This window comes from Tenrec ecaudatus, chromosome X (genome assembly GCF_050624435.1).
Source record: "Tenrec ecaudatus isolate mTenEca1 chromosome X, mTenEca1.hap1, whole genome shotgun sequence".
NCBI lineage: Eukaryota > Metazoa > Chordata > Mammalia > Afrosoricida > Tenrecidae > Tenrec > Tenrec ecaudatus.
The window spans coordinates 64,296,059-64,320,725 of record NC_134548.1 but is presented as its reverse complement, the minus strand read 5'-3'; positions in this window follow the sequence as shown (position 1 = coordinate 64,320,725).

The following is a 24,667-nucleotide window of genomic DNA, read 5'->3' as shown; positions in this document are numbered from 1 at the left end:
AAGTGCCCACTAGGTAACCTAGACAGTCCAAGTGCCCGCTAGTTAACCTACAAAGTCCAAGTGCCCTATAGGGAACCTACATAATCCAAGTGCCCGCTAGGCAACCTACATAGTCCAAGTGCCCGTTAGTTAACCTACATAGTCAAAGTGCCTGCTAGGTAACCTAGATAGTCCATGTGCCCGCTAGGTAACCTAAATAATCCAAATGCACACTCTAGAAATTACATAGTCCAAGTGCCCACTAGTTAACCTAGATAATCCAAGTGCCTGCTAATAAACCTACATAATCCATGGGCCCGCTAGTTAGCCTACATAGTGCAAGGGCCCGCTAGTTAACCTACATCGTCCAAGGGCACGCTAGTTAACCTAGATAGTCCAAGTGCCCGCTAGTTAACCTACATAGTCTAAGTGCCCGCTAGGTAAACTAGACAGTTCAAGTGACCACTAGGTTACCCACATAGTCCATGTGCTCATTTGTTAACCTACATAGTCCAAGTGCCCGCTAGGTAACCAATATAGTCCAAATGCCGGCTTGGGGCCCTAATATTCCAAATGCCCGCTAGTTAACCTAGATAGTCCAAGTGCTCGCTAGTTAACCTAGATAGTCCCAGTGCCCGCTAGTTAACCTAGATAAACCAAGTGCCCGCTAGGGAACCTATCTAGTCCAAGTACCCGCTAGGAAACGTACATAGTCCAAGTGCCCGCTAGGTAACTTAGATAGTCCAAGTGCCCGCTAGGGAACGTACATAGTCCAAGTGCCCGCTAGGTAACCTAGATAGTCCAAGTGCCCGCTAGTTAACCTACATAGTCCAAGGGCCCGCTAGGTAACCTAGATAGTCCAAGTGCCCGCTAGGTAACCTAGAGTCCATGTGCTCGATAGTAGACCTACATAGTCCAAGTGCCCGCTATGTAATCTAGATAGTCAAAGTGCCCGCTAGGGAACCTAGATAGTCCAAGTGCCTATTAGCTAACCTAGATAGTCCACGTGGCGGCTAGGTAACCTACATAGTCCAAGTGCCCGTTCGTTAACCTAGATAATCCAAGTCCCCGTTCGTTAACCGAGATAATCCAAGTGCCCACTAGGTAACCTAGACAGTCCAAGTGCCCGCTAGTTAACCTACAAAGTCCAAGTGCCCTATAGGGAACCTACATAATCCAAGTGCCCGCTAGGCAACCTACATAGTCCAAGTGCCCGTTAGTTAACCTACATAGTCAAAGTGCCTGCTAGGTAACCTAGATAGTCCATGTGCCCGCTAGGTAACCTAAATAATCCAAATGCACACTCTAGAAATTACATAGTCCAAGTGCCCACTAGTTAACCTAGATAGTCCAAGTGCCTGCTAATAAACCTACATAATCCATGGGCCCGCTAGTTAGCCTACATAGTGCAAGGGCCCGCTAGTTAACCTACATCGTCCAAGGGCACGCTAGTTAACCTAGATAGTCCAAGTGCCCGCTAGTTAACCTACATAGTCTAAGTGCCCGCTAGGTAAACTAGACAGTTCAAGTGACCACTAGGTTACCCACATAGTCCATGTGCTCATTTGTTAACCTACATAGTCCAAGTGCCCGCTAAGTAACCAATATAGTCCAAATGCCGGCTTGGGGCCCTAATATTCCAAATGCCCGCTAGTTAACCTAGATAGTCCAAGTGCTCGCTAGTTAACCTAGATAGTCCCAGTGCCCGCTAGTTAACCTAGATAAACCAAGTGCCCGCTAGGGAACCTATCTAGTCCAAGTACCCGCTAGGAAACGTACATAGTCCAAGTGCCCGCTAGGTAACTTAGATAGTCCAAGTGCCCGCTAGGGAACGTACATAGTCCAAGTGCCCGCTAGGTAACCTAGATAGTCCAAGTGCCCGCTAGTTAACCTACATAGTCCAAGTGCCCGCTAGGTAACCTAGATAGTGCAAGTGCCCGCTAGTTAAACTAGATAGTTGAAGTACCTGCTAGGTAACCTAGATCGTCCAAGGGCCCCCTAGTTAGCCTACATAGTCCAAGTGCCCGCTAGGTAACCTAGATATTCCAAGTGCCCGTTCGGTAACCTAGATAGTCTAAATGCCCTTTAGGGAACCTAGATAGTCCAAGGGACCGATAGTAAACCTACATAGCCCATGGGCCCGCTAGTTACCCTACATAGTGCAAGTGTCCGCTAGTTAACCTACATATTCCAAGTGCCCGCTATTTAACCTACATAATCTAAGTGCCAGCTAGGTAACCTAGATAATACAAGTGCCTGCTAGGGAATCTAGATAGTCCAAGTGCCTGTTAGCTAACCTAGATCGTCCAAATGGCGGCTAGGTAACCTACATAGTCCAAGTGCCCATTCGTTAACCTAGATAATCCAAGTGCCCGCTAGGTAACCTAGGCAGTCCAAGTGCCCGCTAGTTAACCTACATAGTCCAAGTGCCCGATAGGGAACCTACATAATCCAAGTGCCCGCTCGGCATCCTACATACTCCAGGTGCCCGTTAGTTAACCTAGATAGTCAAAGTGCCTGCTAGGTAACCTAGATAGTCCAAGTGCCCGCTATGTAACCTACATAGTAAAAGTTCCCGATGGTAACCTAAATAGTCCAAATGCCCGATAGGGAACCTACATAGTCCAAGTGCCTGCTAGTAAACCTACATAATCCATGGCCCGCTAGTTAACCTACATAGTGCAAGGGCCCGCTAGTTAACCTAGATCATGCAAGTGTCCGCTAGTTAGCCTATATACCAAGTGCCCGCTACGTAACCTAGATAGTCCAAGGGCACGCTAGTTAAACTACATAGTGCAAGTGCCCGCTAGGCAACCTAGATAGTCCAAAGCCCGCTAAGGAACCTACATAGTCCAAGTGCATGCTAGTTAACATATATCGTCCAAGTGCCCACTAGTTAACCTAGATAGTCCAAGTGCCTGCTAAGTAACCTACATAGTGCAAGTGTCCGCTAGTTAACCTACATAGTCCAAGTGCCCGTTCGTTAACCTAGATAGTCCAAGTGCCCGCTAGGTAACCTAGACTGTCCAAGTGCCCGCTAGCTTACCTACATAGTCCAAGTGCCCGTTCGTTAACCTAGATAGTCCAAGTGCCCACTAGGAAACCTACATAGTCCAAGGGCCCGCTAGGTAACCTAGATAGTCCAAGTGCCCGCTAGGTAACCTAGAGTCCATGTGCTCGATAGTAGACCTACATAGTCCAAGTGCCCGCTATGTAATCTAGATAGTCAAAGTGCCCGCTAGGGAACCTAGATAGTCCAAGTGCCTATTAGCTAACCTAGATAGTCCACGTGGCGGCTAGGTAACCTACATAGTCCAAGTGCCCGTTCGTTAACCTAGATAATCCAAGTCCCCGTTCGTTAACCGAGATAATCCAAGTGCCCACTAGGTAACCTAGACAGTCCAAGTGCCCGCTAGTTAACCTACAAAGTCCAAGTGCCCTATAGGGAACCTACATAATCCAAGTGCCCGCTAGGCAACCTACATAGTCCAAGTGCCCGTTAGTTAACCTACATAGTCAAAGTGCCTGCTAGGTAACCTAGATAGTCCATGTGCCCGCTAGGTAACCTAAATAATCCAAATGCACACTCTAGAAATTACATAGTCCAAGTGCCCACTAGTTAACCTAGATAGTCCAAGTGCCTGCTAATAAACCTACATAATCCATGGGCCCGCTAGTTAGCCTACATAGTGCAAGGGCCCGCTAGTTAACCTACATCGTCCAAGGGCACGCTAGTTAACCTAGATAGTCCAAGTGCCCGCTAGTTAACCTACATAGTCTAAGTGCCCGCTAGGTAAACTAGACAGTTCAAGTGACCACTAGGTTACCCACATAGTCCATGTGCTCATTTGTTAACCTACATAGTCCAAGTGCCCGCTAGGTAACCAATATAGTCCAAATGCCGGCTTGGGGCCCTAATATTCCAAATGCCCGCTAGTTAACCTAGATAGTCCAAGTGCTCGCTAGTTAACCTAGATAGTCCCAGTGCCCGCTAGTTAACCTAGATAAACCAAGTGCCCGCTAGGGAACCTATCTAGTCCAAGTACCCGCTAGGAAACGTACATAGTCCAAGTGCCCGCTAGGTAACTTAGATAGTCCAAGTGCCCGCTAGGGAACGTACATAGTCCAAGTGCCCGCTAGGTAACCTAGATAGTCCAAGTGCCCGCTAGTTAACCTACATAGTCCAAGGGCCCGCTAGGTAACCTAGATAGTCCAAGTGCCCGCTAGGTAACCTAGAGTCCATGTGCTCGATAGTAGACCTACATAGTCCAAGTGCCCGCTATGTAATCTAGATAGTCAAAGTGCCCGCTAGGGAACCTAGATAGTCCAAGTGCCTATTAGCTAACCTAGATAGTCCACGTGGCGGCTAGGTAACCTACATAGTCCAAGTGCCCGTTCGTTAACCTAGATAATCCAAGTCCCCGTTCGTTAACCGAGATAATCCAAGTGCCCACTAGGTAACCTAGACAGTCCAAGTGCCCGCTAGTTAACCTACAAAGTCCAAGTGCCCTATAGGGAACCTACATAATCCAAGTGCCCGCTAGGCAACCTACATAGTCCAAGTGCCCGTTAGTTAACCTACATAGTCAAAGTGCCTGCTAGGTAACCTAGATAGTCCATGTGCCCGCTAGGTAACCTAAATAATCCAAATGCACACTCTAGAAATTACATAGTCCAAGTGCCCACTAGTTAACCTAGATAGTCCAAGTGCCTGCTAATAAACCTACATAATCCATGGGCCCGCTAGTTAGCCTACATAGTGCAAGGGCCCGCTAGTTAACCTACATCGTCCAAGGGCACGCTAGTTAACCTAGATAGTCCAAGTGCCCGCTAGTTAACCTACATAGTCTAAGTGCCCGCTAGGTAAACTAGACAGTTCAAGTGACCACTAGGTTACCCACATAGTCCATGTGCTCATTTGTTAACCTACATAGTCCAAGTGCCCGCTAGGTAACCAATATAGTCCAAATGCCGGCTTGGGGCCCTAATATTCCAAATGCCCGCTAGTTAACCTAGATAGTCCAAGTGCTCGCTAGTTAACCTAGATAGTCCCAGTGCCCGCTAGTTAACCTAGATAAACCAAGTGCCCGCTAGGGAACCTATCTAGTCCAAGTACCCGCTAGGAAACGTACATAGTCCAAGTGCCCGCTAGGTAACTTAGATAGTCCAAGTGCCCGCTAGGGAACGTACATAGTCCAAGTGCCCGCTAGGTAACCTAGATAGTGCAAGTGCCCGCTAGTTAAACTAGATAGTTGAAGTACCTGCTAGGTAACCTAGATCGTCCAAGGGCCCCCTAGTTAGCCTACATAGTCCAAGTGCCCGCTAGGTAACCTAGATATTCCAAGTGCCCGTTCGGTAACCTAGATAGTCTAAATGCCCTTTAGGGAACCTAGATAGTCCAAGGGACCGATAGTAAACCTACATAGCCCATGGGCCCGCTAGTTACCCTACATAGTGCAAGTGTCCGCTAGTTAACCTACATATTCCAAGTGCCCGCTATTTAACCTACATAATCTAAGTGCCAGCTAGGTAACCTAGATAATACAAGTGCCTGCTAGGGAATCTAGATAGTCCAAGTGCCTGTTAGCTAACCTAGATCGTCCAAATGGCGGCTAGGTAACCTACATAGTCCAAGTGCCCATTCGTTAACCTAGATAATCCAAGTGCCCGCTAGGTAACCTAGGCAGTCCAAGTGCCCGCTAGTTAACCTACATAGTCCAAGTGCCCGATAGGGAACCTACATAATCCAAGTGCCCGCTCGGCATCCTACATACTCCAGGTGCCCGTTAGTTAACCTAGATAGTCAAAGTGCCTGCTAGGTAACCTAGATAGTCCAAGTGCCCGCTATGTAACCTACATAGTAAAAGTTCCCGATGGTAACCTAAATAGTCCAAATGCCCGATAGGGAACCTACATAGTCCAAGTGCCTGCTAGTAAACCTACATAATCCATGGCCCGCTAGTTAACCTACATAGTGCAAGGGCCCGCTAGTTAACCTAGATCATGCAAGTGTCCGCTAGTTAGCCTATATACCAAGTGCCCGCTACGTAACCTAGATAGTCCAAGGGCACGCTAGTTAAACTACATAGTGCAAGTGCCCGCTAGGCAACCTAGATAGTCCAAAGCCCGCTAAGGAACCTACATAGTCCAAGTGCATGCTAGTTAACATATATCGTCCAAGTGCCCACTAGTTAACCTAGATAGTCCAAGTGCCTGCTAAGTAACCTACATAGTGCAAGTGTCCGCTAGTTAACCTACATAGTCCAAGTGCCCGCTAGTTAACCTAGATAGTTCAAGTACCCGCTAGGTAACCTAGATAGTCCAAGGGCCCCCTAGTTGGCCTACATAGTCCAAGTGCCCACTAGGTAACCTATATAGTCCAAGTGCCCTTTAGGGAACCTAGATAGTCGAAGGGCCCGCAAGTAAACCTACATAGTTCAAGGGCCCGCTAGTTAACCTACATATTTCAAGTGCCCACTAGTTAACCTACATAATCTAAGTGCCCGTTAGCTAACCTAGATAGTCCAAGGGCCCGCTAGTTGACCTACATAGTCCACGTGCCAGCTAGGTATCCTAGATAGTACAAGTGCCCGCTAGGAAACCTAGATAGTCCAAGTGCCCGTTAGTTAACCTAGATAGTCCAAGTGCCCACTAGGGGACGGACTTAGTCCATGTGCCCATTAGCTAACCTAGATAGTCCAAGTGCCCGCTAGTTAACATTGATCATCCAAGTGCCCGCTAGTTAACCTAGATACTCCAAGTGCCCTCTAGTTAACCTAGATCGTCCAAGTGCCCGCTAGTTAACCTACATAGTCCAAAGGCCCGCTAGTTAACCTACATAGTCCAAGGTCCGCTAGTTAACCTAGATAGTCCAAGTGCTCGCTAGTCAACCTACATAGTACAAGGGCCCACTAGTTGACCTAGATAGTCCAAGTGCCCGCTAGCTAACCTAGATAGTCCAAGTGCCCGCTAGGTAACCTAAGTAGTCCAAATATCCGATAGGGATCCTACATAGTCCAAGTGCCCGCTGGGAACCTACATTGTCCAAGTGCCCGTTCGTTAACCTAGATAGTCCAAGTGCCCGTTAGGTTACCTACATAGTCCAAGTGCCCGTTCGTTAACCTAGATAGTCCAAGTGCCCGCTAGGAAACCTACATAGTCCAAGGGCCCGCTAGGTAACCTAGATAGTCCAAGTGCCCGCTAGGTAACCTAGAGTCCAAGTGCTCGATAGTTAACCTACATTGTCCACGTGCCCGCTATGTAACCTAGATAGTCCAAGTGCCCGCTAGGTAACCTAAGTAGTCCAAATATCCGATAGGGATCCTACATAGTCCAAGTGCCCGCTAGGTAACCTACATTGTCAAAGTGCCTGTTTGTTAACCTAGATAGTCCAAGTGCCCGCTAGGTTACCTACATAGTCCAAGGGCCCGTTCGTTAACCTAGATAGTCCAAGTGCCCGCTAGGAAACCTACATAGTCCAAGGGCCCGCTAGGTAACCTAGATAGTAAACGTGCCCGCTAGGTAACCTAGAGTCCAAGTGCTCGATAGTTAACCTACATAGTCCAAGTGCCCGCTATGTAACCTAGATAGTCAAAGTGCCCGTTAGGTAACCTAGATAGTCCAAGTGCCCGCTAGGTAACTTACATTGTCCAAGTTCCCGCTAGGTAACCTAGATAGTCCACGTGCCCGTTACCTAACCTAGATAGTCCAAGTGTCCGCTAGGCAACCTACATAGTCCAAGTGCCCATTCGTTAACCTAGATAGTCCAAGTGCCCACTAGGTGACTTACATAGTCCAAGTGCCCGCTAGGTAACCTATATAGTCCAAGTGCCTGCTAGGTAACCTAGATAGTCCAACGGCCCGCTAGTTAACCTACATAGTCCAAGGGCTCACTTGTTCACTTTGATAGTCCAAGTGCCCGCTAGTTAACCTAGATCTTCCAAGTACCCGCTAGTTAACCTAGATTGTCCATGTGCCCGCTAGTTAACCTACATAGTCCAAGGGCCCACTAGTTAACCTAGATATTCCAAGTGTCCTCTAGTTAACCTACATTGTCCAAGTGCCCGCTAGTTAACCTATATACCAAGTGCCCGCTACGTAACCTAGATATTCCAAGGCCACGCTAGTTAACCTATATCGTCCAAGTGCCCGCTAGGCAACCTAGATAGTCCAAGTGCCCGCTAAGGAACCTACATAGTCCAAGTGCACGCGAGTTATCCTAGATAGTCCAAGTGCCTGCTAGTTAACCTAGATAGTCCAAGTGCGTGCTAGGTAACTTACATAGTGCAAGTGTCCGCTACTTAACCTACATATTCCAAGTGCCCGCTAGTTAACATAGATAGTCCAAATGCCCTCTAGGGAACGTACATAGTCCAAGTGCCCGGTAGGTAACCTAGATAGTTCAAGTACCCGCTAGGTAACCTAGATCATCAAAGGGCCCCCAAGTTAGCCTACATTGTCCAAGTGCCCGCTAGGTAACCTAGATAGTCCAAGTGCCCTTTAGGGAACCTAGATAATCCATGTGCCCTTTAGGGAACCTAGATAGTCAAGGGCCCGCTAGTAAACCTACATAGTCCATGGGCCTGCTAGTTAACCTACATATTCCAAGTTCCCGTTAGTTAACCTACATAATCTAAGTGCCCGTTGGCTAACCTAGATAGTCCAAGGGCCCGCTAGTTGACCTACATAGTCAAAGTGCCAGCTAGGTAACCTAGGTAGTACAAGTGCCCGCTAGGGAACCTAGATAGTCCAAGTGCCTGTTGGCTAACCTAGATAGTCCAAGTGGCGGCTAGGTAATCTACATAGTCCAAGTGCCCGTTCGTTAACCTAGATAATCCAAGTGCCCGTTGGTTAACCGAGATAATCCAAGTGCCCACTAGGTAACCTAGACAGTCCAAGTGCCCGCTAGTTAACCTACAAAGTCCAAGTGCCCTATAGGGAACCTACATAATCCAAGTGCCCGCTAGGCAACCTACAAAGTCCAAGTGCCCGTTAGTTAACCTAGATAGTCAAAGTGCCTGCTAGGGAACCTAGATTGTCCAAGTGCCCGCTAGGTAACCTACATAGTCCAAGTGCCCGCTAGGTAACCTAAATAGTCCAAATGCCCGCTAGGGAAACTACATAGTCCAAGTGCCCGCTAGTTAACCTAGATAGTCTAAGTGCCTGCTAGTAAACCTACATAATCCATGGGCCCGCTAGTTAACGTAGATAGTCCAAGTGCCCCTAGTTAATCTACATAGTCCAAGGGCCCGCTAGTTAACCTACATAGTCCAAGTACCCGCTATAAACCTAGATAGTCCAAGTGCACGCTAGTTAACCTAGATGGTCCAAGTGCCCTCTAGTTAACCTAGATCGTCCAAGTGCCCACTAAGAACCCTAGATAGTCCAATTGCCCGTTACCTAATCAAGATAGTCCAATTGCCCGCTATGCAACATACATAGTCCAAGTGCCCGTTAGTTAACCTAGATAGTCAAAGTGCCTGCTAGGTAACCTAGATAGTCCAAGTGCCCGCTAGGTAACCTAAATAGTCCAAATGCCCACTAGGGAAACTACATAGTCCAAGTGCCCGCTAGTTATCCTAGATAGTCCAAGTGCCTGCTAGTAATCCTACATAATCCATGGGCCCGCTAGTTAGCCTACATAGTGCAAGGGCCCGCTAGTTAACCTACATCGTCCAAGGGCCCGCTAGTTAACCTAGATAGTCCAAGTGCCCGCTAGTTAACCTACATAGTCTAAGTGCCCGCTAGGTAACCTAGACAGTTCAAGTGACCACTAGTTACCCACATAGTCCAAGTGCCCGTTCGTTAACCTACATAGTCCAAGTGCCCGCTAGGTAACCAATATAGTCCAAATGCCCGCTAGGGGCCCTAATATTCCAAATGCCCGCTAGTTAACCTAGATAGTCCAAGTGCTCACTAGTTAACCTAGATAGTCCCAGTGCCCGCTAGTTAACCTAGATAGACCAATTGCCCGCTAGGGAACCTATCTAGTCCAAGTACCCGCTAGGACACGTACATACTCCAAGTGCCCGCTACGTAACGTACATAGTCCAAGTGCCCGCTAGGTAACGTAGATAGTCCAAGTGCCCGCTAGGTAACCTACATAGTCCAAGTGCCCGCTAGGTAACCTAGATAGTGTAAGTGCCAGCTAGTTAAACTAGATATTTGAAGTACCCGCAAGGTAACCTAGATCGTCCAAGGGCCCCCTAGTTAGCCTACATAGTCCAAGTGCCCGCTAGCTAACCTAGATATTCCAAGTGCCCGTTCGGTAACCTAGATAGTCTAAGTGCCCTTTAGGGAACCTAGATAGTCCAAGGGCCCGCTAGTTAACCTACATAGTGCAAGTGTCCGCTAGTTAACCTACATATTCCAAGTGCCCGCTATTTAACCTACATAATCTAAGTGCCAGCTAGGTAACCTAGATAGTACAAGTGCCTGCTAGGGAATCTAGATAGTCCAAGTGCCTGTTAGGTAACCTAGATCGTCCAAATGGCGGCTAGGTAACCTACATAGTCCAAGTGCCCGTTCGTTAACCTAGATAATCCAAGTGCCCGCTAGGTAACCTAGACAGTCCAAGTGCCCGCTAGTTAACCTACATAGTCCAAGTGCCCGCTAGGTAACCTAGACAGTTCACGTGACCACTAGGTTACCCACATAGTCCAAGTGCCCGTTCGTTAACCTACATAGTCCAAGTGCCCGCTAGGTAACCAATATAGTCCAAATGCCCGCTAGGGGCCCTAATATTCCAAATGCCCGCTAGTTAACCTAGATAGTCCAAGTGCTCGCTAGTTAACCTAGATAGTCCCAGTGCACGCTAGTTAACCTAGATAGACCAAGTGCCCACTAGGGAACCTATCTAGTCCAAGTACCCGCTAGGAAACCTACATAGTGCAAGTGCCCGCTAGGTAACGTGCATAGTCCAAGTGCCTGGTAGGTAACCTAGATAGTCCAAGTGCCCACTAGTTAACCTACAAAGTCCAGGTTCCCCCTAGGTAACCTAGATAGTCCAAGGGCCCGCTAGGTAACCTACATAGTCCAAATGCCTGATAGGGAACCTATATAGTCCAAGTGCCCACTAGGTAATCTACATTGTCCATTTGCCCTCTAGGTAACCTACATAGTCCAAATGCCCACTAGTTAACCTACATAGTCCAAGTGCCCGATAGGGAACCTACATAATCCAAGTGACCGCCAGGGAACCTACATAGTCCAAGTGCCCGTTAGGTAACCTACATAGTCCAAATGCCCGCTAGGGAACCCACATAGTCCAAGTGCTCGCTAGGGAACCTACATAGTCCAAGGGCCCGCTACGGAACCTACATAGTCCAAGTTCCCGTTAGTTAACCTAGATAGTCCCAGTGCCCGCTTGGTAACTTAGATAGTCCAACAGCCCTCTAGGTAACCTACATACTCCAAGAAGTGGCTATAACGTTGATAGTTCAAGTGCCAGCTAGGTAACCTAGATAGTTCTTGTGCCGCTAGGTAACCTACAAAGTCTAAGTGCCCGCTAGGTTATCTATATAGTCCAAATGCCCGCTAGGGAATCTACATAGTCCAAGGGCCCGCTAGTTAACGTAGATAGTCCAAGTGCCCCTAGTTAATCTACATAGTCCAAGGGCCCGCTAGTTAACCTACATAGTCCAAGTACCCGCTAAAAACCTAGATAGTCCAAGTGCACGCTAGTTAACCTAGATAGTCCATGTGCCCTCTAGTTAACCTAGATCGTCCAAGTGCCCGCTAAGAACCCTAGATAGTCCAATTGCCCGTTACCTAATCAAGATAGTCCAATTGCCCACTATGCAACATACATAGTCCAAGTGCCCGTTAGTTAACCTAGATAGTCAAAGTGCCTGCTAGGTAACCTAGATAGTCCAAGTGCCCGCTAGGTAACCTAAATAGTCCAAATGCCCACTAGGGAAACTACATAGTCCAAGTGCCCGCTAGTTAACCTAGATAGTCCAAGTGCCTGCTAGTAATCCTACATAATCCATGGGCCCGCTAGTTAGCCTACATAGTGCAAGGGCCCGCTAGTTAACCTACATCGTCCAAGGGCCCGCTAGTTAACCTAGATAGTCCAAGTGCCCGCTAGTTAACCTACATAGTCTAAGTGCCCGCTAGGTAACCTAGACAGTTCAAGTGACCACTAGTTACCCACATAGTCCAAGTGCCCGTTCGTTAACCTACATAGTCCAAGTGCCCGCTAGGTAACCAATATAGTCCAAATGCCCGCTAGGGGCCCTAATATTCCAAATGCCCGCTAGTTAACCTAGACAGTCCAAGTGCTCGCTAGTTAACCTAGATAGTCCCAGTGCCCGCTAGTTAACCTAGATAGACCAAGTGCCCTCTAGGGAACCTATCTAGTCCAAGTACCCGCTAGGAAACCTACATCGTGCAAGTGCCCGCTAGGTAACGTGCATAGTCCAAGTGCCTGGTAGGTAACCTAGATAGACCAAGTGCCCACTAGTTAACCTACAAAGTCCAGGTTCCCCCTAGGTAACCTAGATAGTCCAAGGGCCCGCTAGGTAACCTACATAGTCCAAATGCCTGATAGGGAACCTATATAGTCCAAGTGCCCACTAGGTAATCTACATTGTCCATTTGCCCTCTAGGTAACCTACATAGTCCAAATGCCCACTAGTTAACCTACATAGTCCAAGTGCCCGATAGGGAACCTGCATAATCCAACTGACCGCCAGGGAACCTACATAGTCCAAGTGCCCGTTAGGTAACCTACATAGTCCAAATGCCCGCTAGGGAACCCACATAGTCCAAGTGCTCGCTAGGGAACCTACATAGTCCAAGGGCCCGCTACGGAACCTACATAGTCCAAGTTCCCGTTAGTTAACCTAGATAGTCCCAGTGCCCGCTTGGTAACTTAGATAGTCCAACAGCCCTCTAGGTAACCTACATACTCCAAGAAGTGGCTATAACGTTGATAGTTCAAGTGCCAGCTAGGTAACCTAGATAGTTCTTGTGCCGCTAGGTAACCTACAAAGTCTAAGTGCCCGCTAGGTTATCTATATAGTCCAAATGCCCGCTAGGGAATCTACATAGTCCAAGGGCCCGCTAGTTAACGTAGATAGTCCAAGTGCCCCTAGTTAATCTACATAGTCCAAGGGCCCGCTAGTTAACCTACATAGTCCAAGTACCCGCTAAAAACCTAGATAGTCCAAGTGCACGCTAGTTAACCTAGATAGTCCATGTGCCCTCTAGTTAACCTAGATCGTCCAAGTGCCCGCTAAGAACCCTAGATAGTCCAATTGCCCGTTACCTAATCAAGATAGTCCAATTGCCCACTATGCAACATACATAGTCCAAGTGCCCGTTAGTTAACCTAGATAGTCAAAGTGCCTGCTAGGTAACCTAGATAGTCCAAGTGCCCGCTAGGTAACCTAAATAGTCCAAATGCCCACTAGGGAAACTACATAGTCCAAGTGCCCGCTAGTTAACCTAGATAGTCCAAGTGCCTGCTAGTAATCCTACATAATCCATGGGCCCGCTAGTTAGCCTACATAGTGCAAGGGCCCGCTAGTTAACCTACATCGTCCAAGGGCCCGCTAGTTAACCTAGATAGTCCAAGTGCCCGCTAGTTAACCTACATAGTCTAAGTGCCCGCTAGGAAACCTGGATAGTTCAAGTGACCACTAGTTACCCACATAGTCCAAGTGCCCGTTCGTTAACCTACATAATCCAAGTGCCCGCTAGGTAACCAATATAGTCCAAATGCCCGCTAGTTAACCTAGATAGTCCAAGTGCTCACTAGTTAACCTAGATAGTCCCAGTGCCCGCTAGTTAACCTAGATAGACCAATTGCCCACTAGGGAACCTATCTAGTCCAAGTACCCGCTAGGAAACGTACATACTCACATGCCCGCTACGTAACGTACATAGTCCAAGTGCCCGCTAGGTAACGTAGATAGTCCAAGTGCCCGCTAGGTAACCTAGATAGTCCAAGTGCCCGCTAGTTAACCTACATAGTCCAAGTGCCCGCTAGGTAACCTAGATAGTGTAAGTGCCAGCTAGTTAAACTAGATAGTTGAAGTACCCGCTAGGTAACCTAGATCGTCCAAGGGCCCCCTAGTTAGCCTACATAGTCCAAGTGCCCTCTAGCTAACCTAGATATTCCAAGTACCCGTTCGGTAACCTAGATAGTCTAAGTGCCCTTTAGGGAACCTAGATAGTCCAAGGGCCCGCTAGTAAACCTACATAGTCCATGGGCCCGCTAGTTAACCTACATAGTGCAAGTGTCCGCTAATTAACCTACATATTCCAAGTGCCCGCTATTTAACCTACATAATCTAAGTGCCAGCTAGGTAACCTAGATAGTACACGTGCCTGCTAGGGAATCTAGATAGTCCAAGTGCCTGTTAGGTAGCCTAGATCGTCCAAATGGCGGCTAGGTAACCTACATAGTCCAAATGCCCGTTCGTTAACCTAGATAATCCAAGTGCCCGCTAGGTAACCTAGACAGTCCAAGTGCCCGCTAGTTAACCTACATAGTCCAAGTGCCCGCTAGGTAACCTAGACAGTTCAAGTGACCACTAGGTTACCCACATAGTCCAAGTGCCCGTTCGTTAACCTACATAGTCCAAGTGCCCGCTAGGTAACCAATATAGTCCAAATGCCCGCTAGGGGCCCTAATATTCCAAATGCCCGCTAGTTAACCTAGATAGTCCAAGTGCTCGCTAGTTAACCTAGATAGTCCCAGTGCCCGCTAGTTAACCTAGATAGACCAAGTGCCCGCTAGGGAACCTATCTAGTCCAAGTACCCGCTAGGAAACCTACATAGTCCAAGTGCCCGCTAGGTAACGTACATAGTCCAAGTGCCTGGTAGGTAACCTAGATAGACCAAGTGCCCACTAGTTAACCTACAAAGTCCAGGTTCCACCTAGGTAACCTAGATAGTCCAAGGGCCCGCTAGGTAACCTACATAGTCCAAATGCCTGATAGGGAACCTATATAGTCCAAGTGCCCACTAGGTAATCTACATTGTCCATTTGCCCTCTAGGTAACCTACATAGTCCAAATGCCCACTAGTTAACCTACATAGTCCAAGTGCCCGCTAGGTAACCAATATAGTCCAAATGCCCGCTAGGGGCCCTAATATTCCAAATGCCCGCTAGTTAACCTAGATAGTCCAAGTGCTCACTAGTTAACCTAGATAGTCCCAGTGCCCGCTAGTTAACCTAGATAGACCAATTGCCCGCTAGGGAACCTATCTAGTCCAAGTACCCGCTAGGAAACGTACATACTCCAAGTGCCCGCTACGTAACGTACATAGTCCAAGTGCCCGCTAGGTAACGTAGATAGTCCAAGTGCCCGCTAGGTAACCTACATAGTCCAAGTGCCCGCTAGGTAACCTAGATAGTGTAAGTGCCAGCTAGTTAAACTAGATATTTGAAGTACCCGCTAGGTAACCTAGATCGTCCAAGGGCCCCCTAGTTAGCCTACATAGTCCAAGTGCCCGCTAGCTAACCTAGATATTCCAAGTGCCCGTTCGGTAACCTAGATAGTCTAAGTGCCCTTTAGGGAACCTAGATAGTCCAAGGGCCCGCTAGTTAACCTACATAGTGCAAGTGTCCGCTAGTTAACCTACATATTCCAAGTGCCCGCTATTTAACCTACATAATCTAAGTGCCAGCTAGGTAACCTAGATAGTACAAGTGCCTGCTAGGGAATCTAGATAGTCCAAGTGCCTGTTAGGTAACCTAGATCGTCCAAATGGCGGCTAGGTAACCTACATAGTCCAAGTGCCCGTTCGTTAACCTAGATAATCCAAGTGCCCGCTAGGTAACCTAGACAGTCCAAGTGCCCGCTAGTTAACCTACATAGTCCAAGTGCCCGCTAGGGAACCCACATAGTCCAAGTGCTCGCTAGGGAACCTACATAGTCCAAGGGCCCGCTACGGAACCTACATAGTCCAAGTTCCCGTTAGTTAACCTAGATAGTCCCAGTGCCCGCTTGGTAACTTAGATAGTCCAACAGCCCTCTAGGTAACCTACATACTCCAAGAAGTGGCTATAACGTTGATAGTTCAAGTGCCAGCTAGGTAACCTAGATAGTTCTTGTGCCGCTAGGTAACCTACAAAGTCTAAGTGCCCGCTAGGTTATCTATATAGTCCAAATGCCCGCTAGGGAATCTACATAGTCCAAGGGCCCGCTAGTTAACGTAGATAGTCCAAGTGCCCCTAGTTAATCTACATAGTCCAAGGGCCCGCTAGTTAACCTACATAGTCCAAGTACCCGCTAAAAACCTAGATAGTCCAAGTGCACGCTAGTTAACCTAGATAGTCCATGTGCCCTCTAGTTAACCTAGATCGTCCAAGTGCCCGCTAAGAACCCTAGATAGTCCAATTGCCCGTTACCTAATCAAGATAGTCCAATTGCCCACTATGCAACATACATAGTCCAAGTGCCCGTTAGTTAACCTAGATAGTCAAAGTGCCTGCTAGGTAACCTAGATAGTCCAAGTGCCCGCTAGGTAACCTAAATAGTCCAAATGCCCACTAGGGAAACTACATAGTCCAAGTGCCCGCTAGTTAACCTAGATAGTCCAAGTGCCTGCTAGTAATCCTACATAATCCATGGGCCCGCTAGTTAGCCTACATAGTGCAAGGGCCCGCTAGTTAACCTACATCGTCCAAGGGCCCGCTAGTTAACCTAGATAGTCCAAGTGCCCGCTAGTTAACCTACATAGTCTAAGTGCCCGCTAGGTAACCTAGACAGTTCAAGTGACCACTAGTTACCCACATAGTCCAAGTGCCCGTTCGTTAACCTACATAGTCCAAGTGCCCGCTAGGTAACCAATATAGTCCAAATGCCCGCTAGGGGCCCTAATATTCCAAATGCCCGCTAGTTAACCTAGACAGTCCAAGTGCTCGCTAGTTAACCTAGATAGTCCCAGTGCCCGCTAGTTAACCTAGATAGACCAAGTGCCCTCTAGGGAACCTATCTAGTCCAAGTACCCGCTAGGAAACCTACATCGTGCAAGTGCCCGCTAGGTAACGTGCATAGTCCAAGTGCCTGGTAGGTAACCTAGATAGACCAAGTGCCCACTAGTTAACCTACAAAGTCCAGGTTCCCCCTAGGTAACCTAGATAGTCCAAGGGCCCGCTAGGTAACCTACATAGTCCAAATGCCTGATAGGGAACCTATATAGTCCAAGTGCCCACTAGGTAATCTACATTGTCCATTTGCCCTCTAGGTAACCTACATAGTCCAAATGCCCACTAGTTAACCTACATAGTCCAAGTGCCCGATAGGGAACCTGCATAATCCAACTGACCGCCAGGGAACCTACATAGTCCAAGTGCCCGTTAGGTAACCTACATAGTCCAAATGCCCGCTAGGGAACCCACATAGTCCAAGTGCTCGCTAGGGAACCTACATAGTCCAAGGGCCCGCTACGGAACCTACATAGTCCAAGTTCCCGTTAGTTAACCTAGATAGTCCCAGTGCCCGCTTGGTAACTTAGATAGTCCAACAGCCCTCTAGGTAACCTACATACTCCAAGAAGTGGCTATAACGTTGATAGTTCAAGTGCCAGCTAGGTAACCTAGATAGTTCTTGTGCCGCTAGGTAACCTACAAAGTCTAAGTGCCCGCTAGGTTATCTATATAGTCCAAATGCCCGCTAGGGAATCTACATAGTCCAAGGGCCCGCTAGTTAACGTAGATAGTCCAAGTGCCCCTAGTTAATCTACATAGTCCAAGGGCCCGCTAGTTAACCTACATAGTCCAAGTACCCGCTAAAAACCTAGATAGTCCAAGTGCACGCTAGTTAACCTAGATAGTCCATGTGCCCTCTAGTTAACCTAGATCGTCCAAGTGCCCGCTAAGAACCCTAGATAGTCCAATTGCCCGTTACCTAATCAAGATAGTCCAATTGCCCACTATGCAACATACATAGTCCAAGTGCCCGTTAGTTAACCTAGATAGTCAAAGTGCCTGCTAGGTAACCTAGATAGTCCAAGTGCCCGCTAGGTAACCTAAATAGTCCAAATGCCCACTAGGGAAACTACATAGTCCAAGTGCCCGCTAGTTAACCTAGATAGTCCAAGTGCCTGCTAGTAATCCTACATAATCCATGGGCCCGCTAGTTAGCCTACATAGTGCAAGGGCCCGCTAGTTAACCTACATCGTCCAAGGGCCCGCTAGTTAACCTAGATAGTCCAAGTGCCCGCTAGTTAACCTACATAGTCTAAGTGCCCGCTAGGAAACCTGGATAGTTCAAGTGACCACTAGTTACCCACATAGTCCAAGTGCCCGTTCGTTAACCTACATAATCCAAGTGCCCGCTAGGTAACCAATATAGTCCAAATGCCCGCTAGTTAACCTAGATAGTCCAAGTGCTCACTAGTTAACCTAGATAGTCCCAGTGCCCGCTAGTTAACCTAGATAGACCAATTGCCCACTAGGGAACCTATCTAGTCCAAGTACCCGCTAGGAAACGTACATACTCACATGCCCGCTACGTAACGTACATAGTCCAAGTGCCCGCTAGGTAACGTAGATAGTCCAAGTGCCCGCTAGGTAACCTAGATAGTCCAAGTGCCCGCTAGTTAACCTACATAGTCCAAGTGCCCGCTAGGTAACCTAGATAGTGTAAGTGCCAGCTAGTTAAACTAGATAGTTGAAGTACCCGCTAGGTAACCTAGATCGTCCAAGGGCCCCCTAGTTAGCCTACATAGTCCAAGTGCCCTCTAGCTAACCTAGATATTCCAAGTACCCGTTCGGTAACCTAGATAGTCTAAGTGCCCTTTAGGGAACCTAGATAGTCCAAGGGCCCGCTAGTAAACCTACATAGTCCATGGGCCCGCTAGTTAACCTACATAGTGCAAGTGTCCGCTAATTAACCTACATATTCCAAGTGCCCGCTATTTAACCTACATAATCTAAGTGCCAGCTAGGTAACCTAGATAGTACACGTGCCTGCTAGGGAATCTAGATAGTCCAAGTGCCTGTTAGGTAGCCTAGATCGTCCAAATGGCGGCTAGGTAACCTACATAGTCCAAATGCCCGTTCGTTAACCTAGATAATCCAAGTGCCCGCTAGGTAACCTAGACAGTCCAAGTGCCCGCTAGTTAACCTACATAGTCCAAGTGCCCGCTAGGTAACCTAGACAGTTCAAGTGACCACTAGGTTACCCACATAGTCCAAGTGCCCGTTCGTTAACCTACATAGTCCAAGTGCCCGCTAGGTAACCAATATAGTCCAAATGCCCGCTAGGGGCCCTAATATTCCAAATGCCCGCTAGTTAACCTAGATAGTCCAAGTGCTCGCTAGTTAACCTAGATAGTCCCAGTGCCCGCTAGTTAACCTAGATAGACCAAGTGCCCGCTAGGGAACCTATCTAGTCCAAGTACCCGCTAGGAAACCTACATAGTCCAAGTGCCCGCTAGGTAACGTACATAGTCCAAGTGCCTGGTAGGTAACCTAGATAGACCAAGTGCCCACTAGTTAACCTACAAAGTCCAGGTTCCACCTAGGTAACCTAGATAGTCCAAGGGCCCGCTAGGTAACCTACATAGTCCAAATGCCTGATAGGGAACCTATATAGTCCAAGTGCCCACTAGGTAATCTACATTGTCCATTTGCCCTCTAGGTAACCTACATAGTCCAAATGCCCACTAGTTAACCTACATAGTCCAAGTGCCCGCTAGGTAACCAATATAGTCCAAATGCCCGCTAGGGGCCCTAATATTCCAAATGCCCGCTAGTTAACCTAGATAGTCCAAGTGCTCACTAGTTAACCTAGATAGTCCCAGTGCCCGCTAGTTAACCTAGATAGACCAATTGCCCGCTAGGGAACCTATCTAGTCCAAGTACCCGCTAGGAAACGTACATACTCCAAGTGCCCGCTACGTAACGTACATAGTCCAAGTGCCCGCTAGGTAACGTAGATAGTCCAAGTGCCCGCTAGGTAACCTACATAGTCCAAGTGCCCGCTAGGTAACCTAGATAGTGTAAGTGCCAGCTAGTTAAACTAGATATTTGAAGTACCCGCTAGGTAACCTAGATCGTCCAAGGGCCCCCTAGTTAGCCTACATAGTCCAAGTGCCCGCTAGCTAACCTAGATATTCCAAGTGCCCGTTCGGTAACCTAGATAGTCTAAGTGCCCTTTAGGGAACCTAGATAGTCCAAGGGCCCGCTAGTTAACCTACATAGTGCAAGTGTCCGCTAGTTAACCTACATATTCCAAGTGCCCGCTATTTAACCTACATAATCTAAGTGCCAGCTAGGTAACCTAGATAGTACAAGTGCCTGCTAGGGAATCTAGATAGTCCAAGTGCCTGTTAGGTAACCTAGATCGTCCAAATGGCGGCTAGGTAACCTACATAGTCCAAGTGCCCGTTCGTTAACCTAGATAATCCAAGTGCCCGCTAGGTAACCTAGACAGTCCAAGTGCCCGCTAGTTAACCTACATAGTCCAAGTGCCCGCTAGGTAACCTAGACAGTTCACGTGACCACTAGGTTACCCACATAGTCCAAGTGCCCGTTCGTTAACCTACATAGTCCAAGTGCCCGCTAGGTAACCAATATAGTCCAAATGCCCGCTAGGGGCCCTAATATTCCAAATGCCCGCTAGTTAACCTAGATAGTCCAAGTGCTCGCTAGTTAACCTAGATAGTCCCAGTGCACGCTAGTTAACCTAGATAGACCAAGTGCCCACTAGGGAACCTATCTAGTCCAAGTACCCGCTAGGAAACCTACATAGTGCAAGTGCCCGCTAGGTAACGTGCATAGTCCAAGTGCCTGGTAGGTAACCTAGATAGTCCAAGTGCCCACTAGTTAACCTACAAAGTCCAGGTTCCCCCTAGGTAACCTAGATAGTCCAAGGGCCCGCTAGGTAACCTACATAGTCCAAATGCCTGATAGGAAACCTATATAGTCCAAGTGCCCACTAGGTAATCTACATTGTCCATTTGCCCTCTAGGTAACCTACATAGTCCAAATGCCCACTAGTTAACCTACATAGTCCAAGTGCCCGATAGGGAACCTACATAATCCAAGTGACCGCCAGGGAACCTACATAGTCCAAGTGCCCGTTAGGTAACCTACATAGTCCAAATGCCCGCTAGGGAACCCACATAGTCCAAGTGCTCGCTAGGGAACCTACATAGTCCAAGGGCCCGCTACGGAACCTACATAGTCCAAGTTCCCGTTAGTTAACCTAGATAGTCCCAGTGCCCGCTTGGTAACTTAGATAGTCCAACAGCCCTCTAGGTAACCTACATACTCCAAGAAGTGGCTATAACGTTGATAGTTCAAGTGCCAGCTAGGTAACCTAGATAGTTCTTGTGCCGCTAGGTAACCTACAAAGTCTAAGTGCCCGCTAGGTTATCTATATAGTCCAAATGCCCGCTAGGGAATCTACATAGTCCAAGGGCCCGCTAGTTAACGTAGATAGTCCAAGTGCCCCTAGTTAATCTACATAGTCCAAGGGCCCGCTAGTTAACCTACATAGTCCAAGTACCCGCTAAAAACCTAGATAGTCCAAGTGCACGCTAGTTAACCTAGATAGTCCATGTGCCCTCTAGTTAACCTAGATCGTCCAAGTGCCCGCTAAGAACCCTAGATAGTCCAATTGCCCGTTACCTAATCAAGATAGTCCAATTGCCCGCTATGCAACATACATAGTCCAAGTGCCCCTTAGTTAACCTAGATAGTCAAAGTGCCTGCTAGGTAACCTAGATAGTCCAAGTGCCCGCTAGGTAACCTAAATAGTCCAAATGCCCACTAGGGAAACTACATAGTCCAAGTGCCCGCTAGTTAACCTAGATAGTCCAAGTGCCTGCTAGTGATCCTACATAATCCATGGGCCCGCTAGTTAGCCTACATAGTGCAAGGGCCCGCTAGTTAACCTACATCGTCCAAGGGCCCGCTAGTTAACCTAGATAGTCCAAGTGCCCGCTAGTTAACCTACATAGTCTAAGTGCCCGCTAGGTAACCTAGACAGTTCAAGTGACCACTAGTTACCCACATAGTCCAAGTGCCCGTTCGTTAACCTACATAGTCCAAGTGCCCGCTAGGTAACCAATATAGTCCAAATGCCCGCTAGGGGCCCTAATATTCCAAATGCCCGCTAGTTAACCTAGACAGTCCAAGTGCTCGCTAGTTAACCTAGATAGTCCCAGTGCCCGCTAGTTAACCTAGATAGACCAAGTGCCCTCTAGGGAACCTATCTAGTCCAAGTACCCGCTAGGAAACCTACATAGTGCAAGTGCCCGCTAGGTAACGTGCATAGTCCAAGTGCCTGGTAGGTAACCTAGATAGTCCAAGTGCCCACTAGTTAACCTACAAAGTCCAGGTTCCCCCTAGGTAACCTAGATAGTCCAAGGGCCCGCTAGGTAACCTACATAGTCCAAATGCCTGATAGGGAACCTATATAGTCCAAGTGCCCACTAGGTAATCTACATTGTCCATTTGCCCTCTAGGTAACCTACATAGTCCAAATGCCCACTAGTTAACCTACATAGTCCAAGTGCCCGATAGGGAACCTGCATAATCCAACTGACCGCCAGGGAACCTACATAGTCCAAGTGCCCGTTAGGTAACCTACATAGTCCAAATGCCCGCTAGGGACCCCACATAGTCCAAGTGCTCGCTAGGGAACCTACATAGTCCAAGGGCCCGCTACGGAACCTACATAGTCCAAGTTCCCGTTAGTTAACCTAGATAGTCCCAGTGCCCGCTTGGTAACTTAGATAGTCCAACAGCCCTCTAGGTAACCTACATACTCCAAGAAGTGGCTATAACGTAGATAGTTCAAGTGCCAGCTAGGTAACCTTGATAGTTCTTGTGCCGCTAGGTAACCTACAAAGTCTAAGTGCCCGCTAGGTTATCTATATAGTCCAAATGCCCGCTAGGGAATCTACATAGTCCAAGGGCCCGCTAGTTTACGTAGATAGTCCAAGTGCCCCTAGTTAATCTACATAGTCCAAGGGCCCGCTAGTTAACCTACATAGTCCAAGTACCCGCTAAAAACCTAGATAGTCCAAGTGCACGCTAGTTAACCTAGATAGTCCAAGTGCCCTCTAGTTAACCTAGATCGTCCAAGTGCCCGCTAAGAACCCTAGATAGTCCAATTGCCCGTTACCTAATCAAGATAGTCCAATTGCCCGCTATGCAACATACATAGTCCAAGTGCCCGTTAGTTAACCTAGATAGTCAAAGTGCCTGCTAGGTAACCTAGATAGTCCAAGTGCCCGCTAGGTAACCTAAATAGTCCAAATGCCCACTAGGGAAACTACATAGTCCAAGTGCCCGCTAGTTAACCTAGATAGTCCAAGTGCCTGCTAGTGATCCTACATAATCCATGGGCCCGCTAGTTAGCCTACATAGTGCAAGGGCCCGCTAGTTAACCTACATCGTCCAAGGGCCCGCTAGTTAACCTAGATAGTCCAAGTGCCCGCTAGTTAACCTACATAGTCTAAGTGCCCGCTAGGAAACCTGGACAGTTCAAGTGACCACTAGTTACCCACATAGTCCAAGTGCCCGTTCGTTAACCTACATAGTCCAAGTGCCCGCTAGGTAACCAATATAATCCAAATGCCCGCTAGTTAACCTAGATAGTCCAAGTGCTCACTAGTTAACCTAGATAGTCCCAGTGCCCGCTAGTTAACCTAGATAGACCAATTGCCCACTAGGGAACCTATCTAGTCCAAGTACCCGCTAGGAAACGTACATACTCACATGCCCGCTACGTAACGTACATAGTCCAAGTGCCCGCTAGGTAACGTAGATAGTCCAAGTGCCCGCTAGGTAACCTAGATAGTCCAAGTGCCCGCTAGTTAACCTACATAGTCCAAGTGCCCGCTAGGTAACCTAGATAGTGTAAGTGCCAGCTAGTTAAACTAGATAGTTGAAGTACCCGCTAGGTAACCTAGATCGTCCAAGGGCCCCCTAGTTAGCCTACATAGTCCAAGTGCCCGCTAGCTAACCTAGATATTCCAAGTGCCCGTTCGGTAACCTAGATAGTCTAAGTGCCCTTTAGGGAACCTAGATAGTCCAATGGCCCGCTAGTAAACCTACATAGTCCATGGGCCCGCTAGTTAACCTACATAGTGCAAGTGTCCGCTAATTAACCTACATATTCCAAGTGCCCGCTATTTAACCTACATAATCTAAGTGCCAGCTAGGTAACCTAGATAGTGCAAGTGCCTGCTAGGGAATCTAGATAGTTCAAGTGCCTGTTAGGTAGCCTAGATCGTCCAAATGGCGGCTAGGTAACCTACATAGTCCAAATGCCCGTTCGTTAACCTAGATAATCCAAGTGCCCGCTAGGTAACCTAGACAGTCCAAGTGCCCGCTAGTTAACCTACATAGTCCAAGTGCCCGCTAGGTAACCTAGACAGTTCAAGTGACCACTAGGTTACCCACATAGTCCAAGTGCCCGTTCGTTAACCTACATAGTCCAAGTGCCCGCTAGGTAACCAATATAGTCCAAATGCCCGCTAGGGGCCCTAATATTCCAAATGCCCGCTAGTTAACCTAGATAGTCCAAGTGCTCGCTAGTTAACCTAGATAGTCCCAGTGCCCGCTAGTTAACCTAGATAGACCAAGTGCCCGCTAGGGAACCTATCTAGTCCAAGTACCCGCTAGGAAACCTACATAGTCCAAGTGCCCGCTAGGTAACGTACATAGTCCAAGTGCCTGGTAGGTAACCTAGATAGTCCAAGTGCCCACTA